Raw genomic sequence first — 13,763 nt, 5'->3', positions numbered from 1 at the left:
AACCATGTATATTAACTATGCAACGAAGCAATCAAGAATCTGAACATGTAACCAACTTCTGCAAATAAAAATCAAACACTAATGATTGCATGGCAAAGCAAAGTCAGTGTTTTTGTTGGCAGCAAGGTCACCTTGATCCCAGCTCCTGATCCCACTGAGGGAGAGGTGAAATCAGAGGTGCTTGATGGCCCTTTTCTGAAGCTTTTCCCTGTTAATAACCTATCAACTCAATCTGAACATCAAAAGTCTTTCTAATCATCAACAGTGACTTAGTTAATCAGCAAGATTTTAATCTACTTAACAGAACTGATTTTGCAAAGACATAAAGAACAAATAACAATACATAAAGGAGGCCTTGGCACTTGGGTTGGGCCCAACCCCAAGAGCTGCAGGCTCCTCTAAAGAAATCAGATCTGATGCCAAGTAAAGCTGCTTTTCATTACTACAAAATAATCATCACCAGAAAGTTATACAGCAAGAAAACGAGCTGAGAAAATGACAGCACTATAGTGAAAATACCAACAGTTCCAAAAGTAAACTACGAAGGCTAAGGCCTTCCTATTTATACACTACGAGGGCCCTAGCAGCCCTCCTTAATTCAAGGGACTCGGCTGTTCAAACTGCCAGTAAACAGTCACTCTTCCAAAAGCTGCTCGGCTGCCTTTAGGATTCGTTTTGGTGGCCTGTTGAGCTCGGAGTTGAGGGTGGAGATTTCGAGGAAGGTGTTGGCATTATGGCATTATGGACATGTGTTGAACTTGATGGCAACTCTCTCACAGATGGACATCTCTCTTATATACATCTTGATGGGGACAAGAAGAGCCAAGAGGAGCTAAGAGGAGAGGGCCATTTACATATGTTTATATCACAAAGAAGCAGTTTTCGGAACCATTGAGCCATTGGGAGCTTATCGGAGCAATAGAAGAATAAATGTTCATTATCGGGAGGTATCGGGCTTATTAAATCCCATATATGCATGCATTAATATTATCAGGAGCGGTTTGGGTGTGTAAAACCCATATACATATGCTTTATTCAATAAGCAATAGGATGTATGCATTTTCCCCTTTCGGTGGATATATCCCAGTTACATGAGTTTTAATACATGTGTTTTGGCATATTGGCATCGGGGCTTGTCGATCCGATTGCATTGGACCCGATGGCATTTCAAATATTGTTTATAATAATATCGCATCCGTTGTATATCACAAGGTATATAGGGTTGTCCACCCCAATCCTCCGATTGCGATAAGAGGTAGCGGACCCGATGGGAACTTTAAAGGGACTTTATAATATATCGCATCCATCACCGATAGCAATGAAAAGAGCAGACCCAATATATATAAAAAGGAGGGTTAATGGGCATGTCGCATCCGATCCATCGGATCGGAAGTCGGGAATAAGCCATGACACGGGCATGCGTTGTTAGCGATGAGGAGCGGACCCGATATATATATATAGGCTGGTTAATGGGGCATGTCGCATCCGATCTATCGGATCGGCCATCGGCAAATAGACAATGTTATACAGCGATAAGGAGCGGACCTGATATATTTATAAAGCATGGTTAATGGCCATATCGCATCCGATCCATCGGATCGGCCATCGGCAAATAGACGATGTTATATAGCGATAAGGAGCGGACCCGATATATTATTGTTATGGGTGCATAATGTTTAAAGTCCGCCTTTTGTTGTTTGGACTTGTTTTTTCGTTTTCCCGCTATCATCGGTCAAAGCAAGCGAGCCTCAGGATTTCGGATCCTCTGGTTTCGACTCATGGTTTTATCAAAAGCATGACTATATAAGAAGAAAAGAGATCCTTTGGCAAGGCATCAATTATGAATTGAAGATCTTAAGGGAGAATTGATTGGCATTCTTATGATCAGTTAAGGAGCAATTACTGAACCTAAATCAAGGAGAATGCGCGCAGAACAAAGCAAAGGATCGCAGGCTTGAAGTTCAGACATTTCTTCGAGAGAAATTGCATTGCTTCGAGTGTATTGCAGTTCAGTAAGTAGCATAAGAGCAGCCAACCGCAGGGTTTCTTTTAAGCAGCAGTCATTCTTTAACTCTGATATAGCCTCCTCTGTTGTTTACTAAAGGGTTCTGGGTGCGAATATTGGGTTTGTCTTGTGTCTAGCCTCCGGGTGCACTGTTATATGTATATCCTCTGCATTGTGTTCTGATTTCGGCATAAACAACCTCTGTTTTATTGGGTGGCCAGATCGAATATTTATTTATATTTGATCTAGTGCTTGGGTTGGTGCTTGGGTGTTTTTGAAAGATCTGCTGTATAAAGAAAATATATATTGATCTGATGCTTGGGTAATTCTGAAGAATTGTTTATACTTGATGACCATTTGATCTTCTTGGATCCAGTCTGAAAATTAATGAAACGTGGTCCTTGAACGAAGTAGGGGGTTGTAGCTCCCTTCCAGGAGAGACTGGAAAACGAGAGAGGGTTGTAGCTCTCTGCAGGTTGCAGCCTGCGTACTGGTAAAGGACTGCACCAGTACAAATTCATTGTAAAAGAAATTCTATTTGAAAGAAGATAGAGACATATTGCAGCAGGTGGTTTTCACCCACATTGGGTTTCCACCTTATATCTGGTGTTCTGTTGTGTGACAATCTGTTTTTAACTGTTCTTGTTCATCATTTTATGGTTCTGACATACAAGATAATTATCAATTTCGGAAGAATAATTTAAAAGCATAAATCTGGATGGTTTATTGAAAATAAATTAATAATACTGATTCACTCCCCCCCCTCAGTATTATTTCCAACAATTGGTATCAGAGCAAGTCCTTCTGAGAAGCTTGATCGCTTGAAGGAGATCGTTCATCATGAGCAACTACGAGAGGGAAGCATCAATCAGGCCACCAATTTTTGATGGGACAAACTTCGTATATTGGAAGGTAAGAGTTACTGCCTATCTTCAATCTCTGGGTACAGAAGTCTGGGACATCATAGAAACAGGGTATACTTTTCCATCAGCTACTCCTACAGATCCAGCTGAGAAGAAGAAATATGAAACAAATGCAAAGGCAGTCAATACTCTTCTAGGATGTCTATCTCAATCAGAATTCGTGAAATTTATGCAGTTAAAATCAGCAAAAGAAATATGGGACAAGATTTTCCTAAGCTATGAAGGAGATGATCAAGTAAAACGAGCAAAACTTCAAACCCTCAGGATTCAGTATGAAAATCTCAAGATGTATAATGATGAAAGTGTGGCTAACTATTTTCTTCGTGTAGATGAGATTGTCAATTGTATGAAAAACTTGGGAGAAGAAATAAAAGAGGTTGTTGTGGTTGAAAAAGTTCTAAGATCTTTGTCACCTAGGTTTGAATCTAAAGTTTCTGCAATAGAAGAAAAGGAGAATCTACAAAGTCTTAAAATGTCACAGCTGCACGGAATTCTTACTGCTTATGAAATGAGGAAAGGAGGTCCATCAGACAGGAGAGAAGCTACCTTCAAGGCTTCAGGCAAAGGAGAATACTATGAATCAGGACATGTGTCAGAAGAAGAAGAAGAATCAAATTTTGTCAAAAATCTCCAACGGGGTGCTGGACGATTCCGAGGTAAGTTACCTTTCAAATGCTTTGCATGTGGAAGAGTGGGTCACTATGCTGCCAAATGTCCTCATAAAGAAAAGAATGACAAGGGAAAGGAACCTGTTAGATGGAACAAGAAACAGAATGCTAACAGGAAAAGCTATTACACTCATGAAGATAGTGATGGACTCTCAAATAGTGACGAAGATGAACGAGGTAATGACTATAAAATCTTAATGTCTTTTGAGGATGATTACTACATGGATGCTATAGATGAAGAAGTTTTTTATGAAGAAATCTCTAATCTCAAAACTTGCTTAGAAGAGAAAAATGTGATTATTGAATCTCTGTAATGTCAACTAGCTGAAAGAGAAAAACATCTTGAAAAATTGGAATGTGAAATTGTTGGTCTTAGAAAAGAGATTGAGAAGACAAAAGCTCTTAATCTTAAATTTGTTAAAGGATCTGAAACTCTGGATGATATCATCAATGTGCAGCGTTCTCCATTAATCAAGACAGGTCTGGGATATAATGGAGAAGCATCTCAAGCATCCAACTCCAAAAGTTATCTTGATGCAGCAAGAAGGAGCGAGCAAAGGCCTAATAGAAATTATCAAGAAAATCGGAGGCAAGCTACAAATAGAAGCTACAACCAGCCACAGGTAAAATCTTCCCAATTTGCCTCAAGAATGGATGTTGGTAGAAACTACAATCGGTTGGATGACAAATTTGATAATCGCAGAAGTTTCTTCAATGGGCAATGTTTCTCTTGCCATAACTTTGGTCACAAAGCAGGTCAATGTGTTGCCTATAAGACAATCATGACTAGAGAAGCTCAAAAACAAAGAAGTATGTCTGGAATCAAGAAAAGGACCTATAAAAAAATTTCCGCCCTTGAAAGTGAAATTGAATGTTCTATTTGTAATAACTTCGGTCACGAAGAATCTGAATGCAGGAGCAGGTTTTGGAAGACAACTTAGAAGGAACAAAGCCCGAATACCAGAACATGGAGAATGAAGGAACCACAACCAGAAAGATGTGGAATAGATTTTTATGCAGAAGGACAGGGAAATTTATGGTTTATCGACAGCGGATGTTCGAAGCATATGATAGGTGATAAAGAAAAACTTGAATCATATACTACTCTAGAGAAGGGAAAGAAGGTGTCTTTTGGAAATGATACTCCTGCGGCCATAAAAGGAAAAGGCACTGCTCAGTTGAAAGAAAAGGTCAAGGCTGGAAATGTTTTGTATGTTGATGGCTTCAAGCATAATCTACTAAGTGTTAGTCAGATGTGTGATCAAGGAACGAAGGTAATATTTCGATCAAATGGATGTAGTGTTTGTGATCTCAATAGAGGAAAAACAGTGATCAAAGGCAGAAGAACTCCAAATAATTTATACATATTTGAAGAAGGACAACAACAATGCTATTTGAGCAAGGACGATGAACATTGATTATGGCACCGGAGGTTGGGGCACCTAAGCTTTTCACAGATAAGGAAAGCATGCAAATACCAGGCAGTCCGTGGTCTTCTAGACATCAAAATTCCAGACAACACAATATGCAAATCATGTCAGTTTGGTAAGTAAACCAGAACTAACTTTCCTGAAAAGGAAGGATTAGCTAGCAGGCCTCTTGAGCTGGTACATAAAGATGTATGTGGTCCATTTAGGACAAGGTCACCTCGAGGAGAAGAATATTTTATATTATTCATTGATGACTTCTCTAGGATGGTTTGGTTAGGACTTATGAAGCACAAAGACGAAGCATTCGAAAAGTTCAAGTCTTTCAAAGCCTTGGTTGAAAATGAATCAGATTACAAAATTAAGTGCCTCAGGTCTGACAGAGGTGGGGAATTTACCTCAAATGAATTTTTCGATTTCTGTGAAGAACATGGAATAAGAAGGGAATTCTCTACAGCTAGGACTCCTCAGCAGAATGGAGTTGTGGAAAGGATGAACAGAATAATCCAACAAATGGCTTGTGCTATGCTTGATGAGTCTGGAACTCCCGCAACCTTCTGGGGAGAAGCTTCATTTGCTGCGGTTGTTATTCTCAACAAAAGAAATGTCCGAGTGAATAGCACTCAAACTCCGCATGAGCTCTGGTATGGTGAGACTCCTTTCGTAAAGCACTTCAAAATTTTTGGGAGCAAATGCTATATTAAGAATACTGATGAACAGCTTGGAAAACTTGAGCCTAGAGCAGACGAAGGCATTCTCCTTGGTTATTCTCCTCACAGAAAAGAATATAAGTGTTACAATAAGAGACATGGAAGAATTGTTGACAGCATTGATGTAGTGGTTGATGAAAAGGGATAAATTCCTAGGCAAGTAAGATATGAAAATATCGAAGAAGATGAAGACTGCCCTCCAAATCAGACCAATGATGAAGAAAAAGAACCTCAAGAGGCACCCGAAGAACAGATAATGATAGAAGAGAAGACTCCATCCAGGTATGTACAGAAGAATCATCCAGAATCTCAAATTTTGGGACAAAAAGAGGCAGGCGTACAAACAAGAAGATCAACTGCAGAAGCTTCAAGCTATTTGGCATTACTCTCCTCCACTGAACCACAAAATGTAAGAGAGGCATGCAAGGATGAATGTTGGGTCAAGGCAATGGATGAAGAACTTGAACAGATCGAAAAGAACAACACTTGGGAGTTGGTTCCTAGACCAAAGGATAAGAATGTCATAGGAACAAAATGGATTTTCAAAAATAAGTTGAACGAAAATGGGGAGGTAATTAGAAACAAGGCAAGACTGGTGTGTAAAGGGTATGCCCAACAAGAAGGAATAGATTTTGAAGAAACTTTTGCTCCTGTTGCAAGACTTGAGGCCATCTGAATGTTCCTTGCTCTCTCAAGCTTTCAAAAGTTCAAAGTATTTCAAATGGATGTGAAATCAGCTTTTTTGAATGGAGACTTAGAAGAAGAAGTATACATTGAGCAGCCAGATGGTTTCATTCTTGGGAATGATCCAAATCTTGTATGCAGATTGAAAAAGGCTCTCTATGGTCTTAAACAGGCTCCAAGGGCTTGGTACTACCGTTTGGACAAATATCTTCATCAACAAGGTTTTTCAAAAGGATCAGCAGATAGCAATCTTTATATAAAAATTGAAAATGACAAGTTGCTAATACTTGTTGTGTATGTAGATTATATTATCTTTGGCAGCAATGAAGAAGCTATGAGTCAAAACTTTGCCTTGGTAATGCAGAAAGAATTTGAAATGTCCCTGCTAGGAGAACTGACATACTTTCTTGGATTGCAAATCCAACAAAATGAAGGCGGTATCTTCTTGTCTCAAACCAAGTACCTCAAGCAGATTTTGAAGAAGTATGACATGGAAGATTCAAAACTAGTATGTACCCACATGGTTACAGGATGCAGTCTTAGTGTGAATGATGAATCAGCAGCAGTTCATCAACCAACCTATAGATCTATGATTGGAAGTCTACTTTATTTGACAGGTACCCGACCAGACATCATGCATGCAGTGGGAATAGTTGGAAGATTTCAGGCCAATCCTAAGGAAACTCATCTTCAGGCAGTTAAGAGAATCTTCAAATATCTTCAAGGTACTCAAAACTATGGCTTATGGTATCCTAGAAACACAGATCTCACACTCCATGCTTACACAGATGCAGATTGGGCCGGAAGTGTGGATGACAGGAAAAGCACAAGTGGTGGTGCTTTCTTTATGGGTTCCAGATTAGTATCATGGTTCAGCAAGAAACAGAGTTCAATTGCCTTATCTACAGCTGAAGCAGAATATGTGGCTGCTGCATCTTGTTGCACTCAACTTCTTTGGATGATGCAGACCTTGCAGGATTTTCAAATCACTTGTACTCCACCTATCTCCATCTTATGTGATAATACAAGTGCAATCAGCATTTCAAAGAACCCAGTCATGCATTCAAAAACCAAGCACATACCGATCAAGTATCATTTTCTTAGGGAACAAGTGCTTGAACAAAAGGTCAAGTTGGAATATGTTTCTTCTAAGGAACAAGTGGCTGATATATTTACCAAACCATTGCCCAGGGAGACTTTCGAATACCTCAGGAAAAATCCAGGGGTTGTCGACGCATCATCCTGTTGTTAATTCTCAGATTGGTGCTTGTACGCGAGGTTCTTATGGGGTATACGCGTACAAGGTTCAGGGGGAGCATAATTCATTGTTGGCATTATAGTATTACAGAAGGAGTAATATGTTGGTAGATGAACTGTAAATAAGGCATGCACCATATTTGATTTCAGTAGGAGCGAACAGGGCGGCCAGCGGGCCTCGGTAAGTTCTTGGTTGTCTCAATATCCATGGCAATAAAGGTGCCGAGTTCAATTAACGGCACCAGCTGAAGGGAAAAACAGGGCGGTCTCTGTATTATACGTAGCCAGAATAGCTCGACTTTCTGTCATAAAGAACATGGTGTCGCCAACTGCTGTGGAATGAAATGGTTACCAGAAAACTCTGAAGATTGATGTCACTTTCAGAATCCGGTTCATAATCAGGTAGAACAGGTTCTCAGGGGGAGAAATCAGGAGGAGCAAGCTCTCAGGGGGAGAAATAGTCAGGAGAAGAAGATATCCGCCCTTTGCCCTTGATGTCAAAGGGGGAGAGTGCTTTTTGGTCGGTGTTGATGCCATCAAGTCCAAAGGGGGAGATTGTTGGCATTATGGCATTATGGACATGTGTTGAACTTGATGGCAACTCTCTCACAGACAGACATCTCTCTTATATACATCTTGATGGGGACAAGAAGAGCCAAGAGGAGCTAAGAGGAGAGGGCCATTTACATATGTTTATATCACAAAGAAGCAGTTTTCGGAACCATTGAGCCATTGGGAGCTTATCGGAGCAATAGAGGAATAGAGGCTCATTATCGGGAGGTATCGGGCTTATTAAATCCCATATATGCATGCATTAATATTATCGGGAGTGGTTTGGGTGCGTAAAACCCATATGCATATGCTTTATTCAATAAGCAATAGGATGTATGCATTTTCCCCTTTAGGCGGATATATCCCAGTTACATGAGTTTTAATACATGTGTTTCGGCATATCGGCATCGGGGCTTATCGATTCGATTGCATTGGACCCGATGGCATTTCAAATATGGTTTATAATAATATCACATCCGCTGTATATCGCAAGGTATATAGGGTCGTCCACCCCAATCCTCTGATTGCGATAAGAGGTAGCGGACCCGATGGGAACTTTAAAGGGCCTTTATAATATATCGCATCCATTGTCGATAGCAATGAAAAGAGCGGACCCGATATATATAAAAAGGAGGGTTAATGGGCATGTCGCATCCGATCCATCGGATCGGAAGTCGGGAATAAGCCATGACACGAGCATGCGTTGTTAACGATGAGGAGTGGACCTGATATATATATATATATATATATATATAGGCTGGTTAATGGGGCATGTCGCATCCGATCTATCGGATCGGCCATCGGCAAATAGACAATGTTATACAGCGATAAGGAGCGGACCCGATATATTTATAAAGCATGGTTAATGGCCATATCGCATCTGATCCATCGGATCGGCCATCGGCAAATAGATGATGTTATACAGCGATAAGGAGCGGACCCGATATATTATTGTTATGGGTGCATAATGTTTAAAGTCCGCCTTTTGTTGTTTGGACTTGTTTTTTCGTTTTCCCGCTATCATCGGTCAAAGCAAGCGAGCCTCAGGATTTCGGATCCTCTGGTTTCGACTCATGGTTTTATCAAAAGCATGACTATATAAGAAGAAAAGAGATCCTTTGGCAAGGCATCGATTATGAATTGAAGATCTTAAGGGAGAATTGATTGGCATTCTTGTGATCAGTTAAGGAGCAATTACTGAACCTAAATCAAGGAGAATGCGCGCAGAACAAAGCAAAGGATCGCAGGCTTGAAGTTCAGACATTTCTTCGAGAGAAATTGCATTGCTTCGGGTGTATTGCAGTTCAGTAAGTAGCATAAGAGCAGCCAACCGCAAGGTTTCTTTTAAACAGCAGTTATTCTTTAACTCTGATATAGCCTCCTCTGCTGTTCACTAAAGGGTTCTGGGTGCGAATATTGGGTTTGTCTTGTGTCTAGCCTCCGGGTGCACTGTTATATGTATATCCTCTGCATTGTGTTCTGATTTCAGCATAAACAACCTCTGTTTTATTGGGTGGCCAGATCGAATATTTATTTATATTTGATCTAGTGCTTGGGTTGGCGCTTGGGTGTTTTTGAAAGATCTGTTGTATAAAGAAAATATATATTGATCTGATGCTTGGGTAATTCTGAAGAATTGTTTATACTTGATGACCATTTGATCTTCTTGGATCCAGTCTGAAAAATAATGAAACGTGGGCCTTGAACGAAGTAGGGGATTGTAGCTCCCTTCCAGGAGAGACTTGAAAACGAGAGAGGGTTGCAGCTCTCTGCAGGTTGCAGCCTGCGTACTGGTAAAGGACTCCACCAGTACAAATTCATTGTAAAAGAAATTCTATTTGAAAGAAGATAGAGACATATTGCAGCAGGTGGTTTTCACCCACATTGGTTTCCACCTTATATCTGGTGTTCTGTTGTGTGACAATCTGTTTTTAACTGTTCTTGTTCATCATTTTATGGTTCTGACATACAAGATAATTATCAATTTCGGAAGAATAATTTAAAATCATAAATCTGGATGGTTTATTGAAAATAAATTAATAATACTGATTCACCCCCCCCCCCCTCTCAGTATTATTTCCAACAGAAGGGCCATTTAATGCAAGAGACAACCTCCCTACAAATTCTCACGTCAAGCTTGGCTATTACCTGGCCCATAATTGCTTGGTTTTGCTCCAAAATTTGTCCAGAAACCCTGAAATAACCACGTATTAGCCTCCTTGGTAGAGTGACCACCCTTATTCGTTCAAATAACATAAACATACTCAAAAAACATGCATAATCTATGAAAAAATGGTGGATTGATCAAGGACAATTAGGCAAAATGAGCCCAATAAGTTACCCAATTCGGGGCTCATCAGCCATCGATTGGATTCAGATCGTGGTCGTTGATTCATCAACGAGAGATTATAATAGGAGATCAATGGGGCCTTTGGAGATTATTAGAATAAGCAAATTTGAGGTGATATCAAGGGCGCAATGATAGCGTGAGAGACACCAGTAGTAGGGACCAATAATGATTGAGATCGATTTGTTAGAGAGGATTTATTCACAGTGATTTCCAAATTCTCAATGACAGGGGGAGATTGATTTATCTGCAGAGGTTGAGTTTCACCAATTAGTGTTTATTGCTTCAGTGAGGTCGAATTGCCAGAGCAAGTGCAATTTTCTATTGTGATCGATTTTCATAGGGAAGTCAAGTTTGCCACTGAAGGTCAAAATTCTAGTGGAGGCCTAGTTATTTTCCTAGTGAGTGTGAGTTTTGAGGGAGGCTGAATTGAATTATAGGGGTTGAGTTGCTTCCAAGAGGTCGAGATAGCTTGCATAAATGAAGAAACTAACTTTCCAGAGGTTTGTTATTTTATGAAAAACTATTTATGTAAATTTTAATTACAAATATGCTAAAGAAATAATATAAACTCTCATCTACAGACTCTAGTTTTCCCTTGGGGATATTCCAAGGACTTGTTTCTCCAAAATATCGATGTCCAATTTTATGTGTGAATTATTTTCTTAGTTCTTTTGATAAATTTATTGGTGAAATTGTAGTTGTGTTTATATTCAGTATTTGTTGTACTAATTTCCAAACTAAAAATAATCTACAAAGATAGTAGAATAATTACCAGTAACTGCAATAGAATTTTCACATGGTATCAAAGAAAATTCAGTGAAGCACAAATTTGAGGGAAGAAGAGGCTCAAAACGGGGCACAGGAAGAGAAATTGAGGGTTTATAAAACCCAATTCAAACTTCTTCAAATTTATTTGGGTTTTTCTACTTTTAGAGGGATTTTAGAAATGGCTTCAGTTGGATTGAGAGATCAAGATAGATTTGATGGAGCCTCTAACTTTGTTGTCTGGAAAGCCATAATTTCTTTGTTGCTAGAAGAGAATGGTCTCAAAAAATATGCGATCAATGTTGTAGTTATACCAACAGATCCAACACAGTTCACATCATACAAGAAAAAAGATGCCAAGGCAAGGAGAATAATCCTTGATGGATTAAAAGATCATATTGTTCCACATATCGCAAATTTTCATACAGCAAAGAAGATGTGGGATGCCATTCTAAACTTTTTCCATAACACTATCATAAAGAGGAGGTTGATTCTCAAGGAGAAGTTGAGAAATACCTGAATGAATAAAGGTGAATACATTGTTAGTTACCTCTCCAAACTAAAACTTATCAAGAGTTAGCAGTTGTATGTGTTCGTTTAGGTGATTAATGAATGAGATACACTACCAAGTTGGGCTCATTTGTGGAGAAATTTCACTTAGGAGAAGCTTAGATTGAGTCTTGTTAGTGGAATCAATAATAGTAAGACCCAAAAGCGTGAGGATGACGAGAACATGTCCCTAGAAATAAAGGGAAAGGACAAAAAGGGCTCTAGCAAAGGGTATAAGGGAGAGAAGAAGAAAAAGGAATTGAGTAAAATCAATTGTTTTGGTTGTGGTAAACAAGGAAATTATGTTAATTATTGTCTGAATAAGAAAAAGGGCGACAATAAGAAAGGGAAGCAACCAACAATAGCTTTGGCGGACATTGACAATTTATCTCCTAGACTATATGATGAGTTCGCTCTCATAGTTTTCCTTTCTAGATCTACATCCACAGGTGTTTGGTATATTGATAGTGGAGTGCCATGTCACATGACGAAGGTTAGAGAATTTTTTCCAGTTACCAAGAAGAGGAGATAAGCTTCCAGATTCATATGAGAAATAAGTCCAAGTGCACTCTAGTTGGGAGAGGGACAATTAGCTTTCATAGGGAGTCAAGCAAGAGTACTAATGTTACAGGGGTGTTGCATGTGCCAGGTTTAATAATGAACCTAATTCCATTTTTAGCTCTTCAGGATAAGGGATATGATGTCTACTTTTGAGGGTTGAAGGTGTACATAAAGCAGTGGGATTGGAAGTCATTGAAACAAGGTTCGGTGAGAAGCAACAAGTTATACAGGCTGCAGTTAGACACTCCAAAGCCACTAGTGAGCAGCAGCAGTAGAGGAGACATTAGAGAATTATAGCATATGAGGATGGATCATATCCATCATGGAGCACAAAAATTTCTTAGGGAAACTATGACAGGAACTCCAAAATTTAGCATGGAACATGATGATGTGTGCAGAGGGTGTGTGCTTGGGAAGTTTGTGAAAGCGGAATTTCCAAGGAGTGATAGTAAATCCAAGGGTGTGCTATACTTGATAACTTCTGATATATGTGGTCCATTGCCTAGGAAATATCTCAGGGGTTATGAGTATTTCATGAACTTCATTAATGACTTCTCCAAGAATACATGGATATAGTTCTTGAAGGCAAGGGTCTAAGTCTTTAGTTTCTTCCAAGAGTTTAAGGCTCTTGTGGAGAACATGACAGGAAAGAAGATAAAGGTTCTTAGTACATATAATGGAGGTGAGTATGTGGATAAATAATTCAAGGAGTTTTTTTCGAATGAGAGGACCAAGAGAGAGTGGATGGATCCATACAACTGACAGTAGAATGGGATTGCAGAATAAATGAACAGGATGATAGTTGGAGCAGCGAAGGTGATGTTATATGACTAGGATATACCTAGATTTCCATGGGCAAAGGCATGTAGTACAACAATATGTATTCAGAATAAGGTTCCTCAAAAAATCATTGGGAAAATGACACCCAAGAAGGTATTTACAAGGAAGAATTTGGAAGTCGTAAACTGCAGGATTTTTGGGAGCATAGCATATTTTCGTATTCCAGATGATAAATGCACCAAGTTAGATTCCACTATAGAGAAGGGATATTTCATTGGCTAAAACAAAACGTCCAAAGCATATAGGATCTATATTCAAAGTAGTAGGAAGATTATTGTGAGACACGATGTGAAGTTCCAGGAGGAGAAAACCTTCAGGAGATCTTGTGAGTTGCCAGTAGTTGATCAGAGTGAGCCAACAGAAGCTCCAAGGGATGAACATGGATCTTAGGCTCAAGGCACTTGTAAGAGTACAGTGACTATTATGGGTACAGGTACAGGTGAAAAGGAGAGTTCATAGTATATGGAGATGT

This window comes from Pinus tabuliformis, chromosome 8 (genome assembly GCF_031772625.1).
Source record: "Pinus tabuliformis cultivar Carrire ecotype Pingquan chromosome 8, CPIR1, whole genome shotgun sequence".
NCBI lineage: Eukaryota > Viridiplantae > Streptophyta > Pinopsida > Pinales > Pinaceae > Pinus > Pinus tabuliformis.
Note: the sequence above shows the minus strand (reverse complement) of the source record.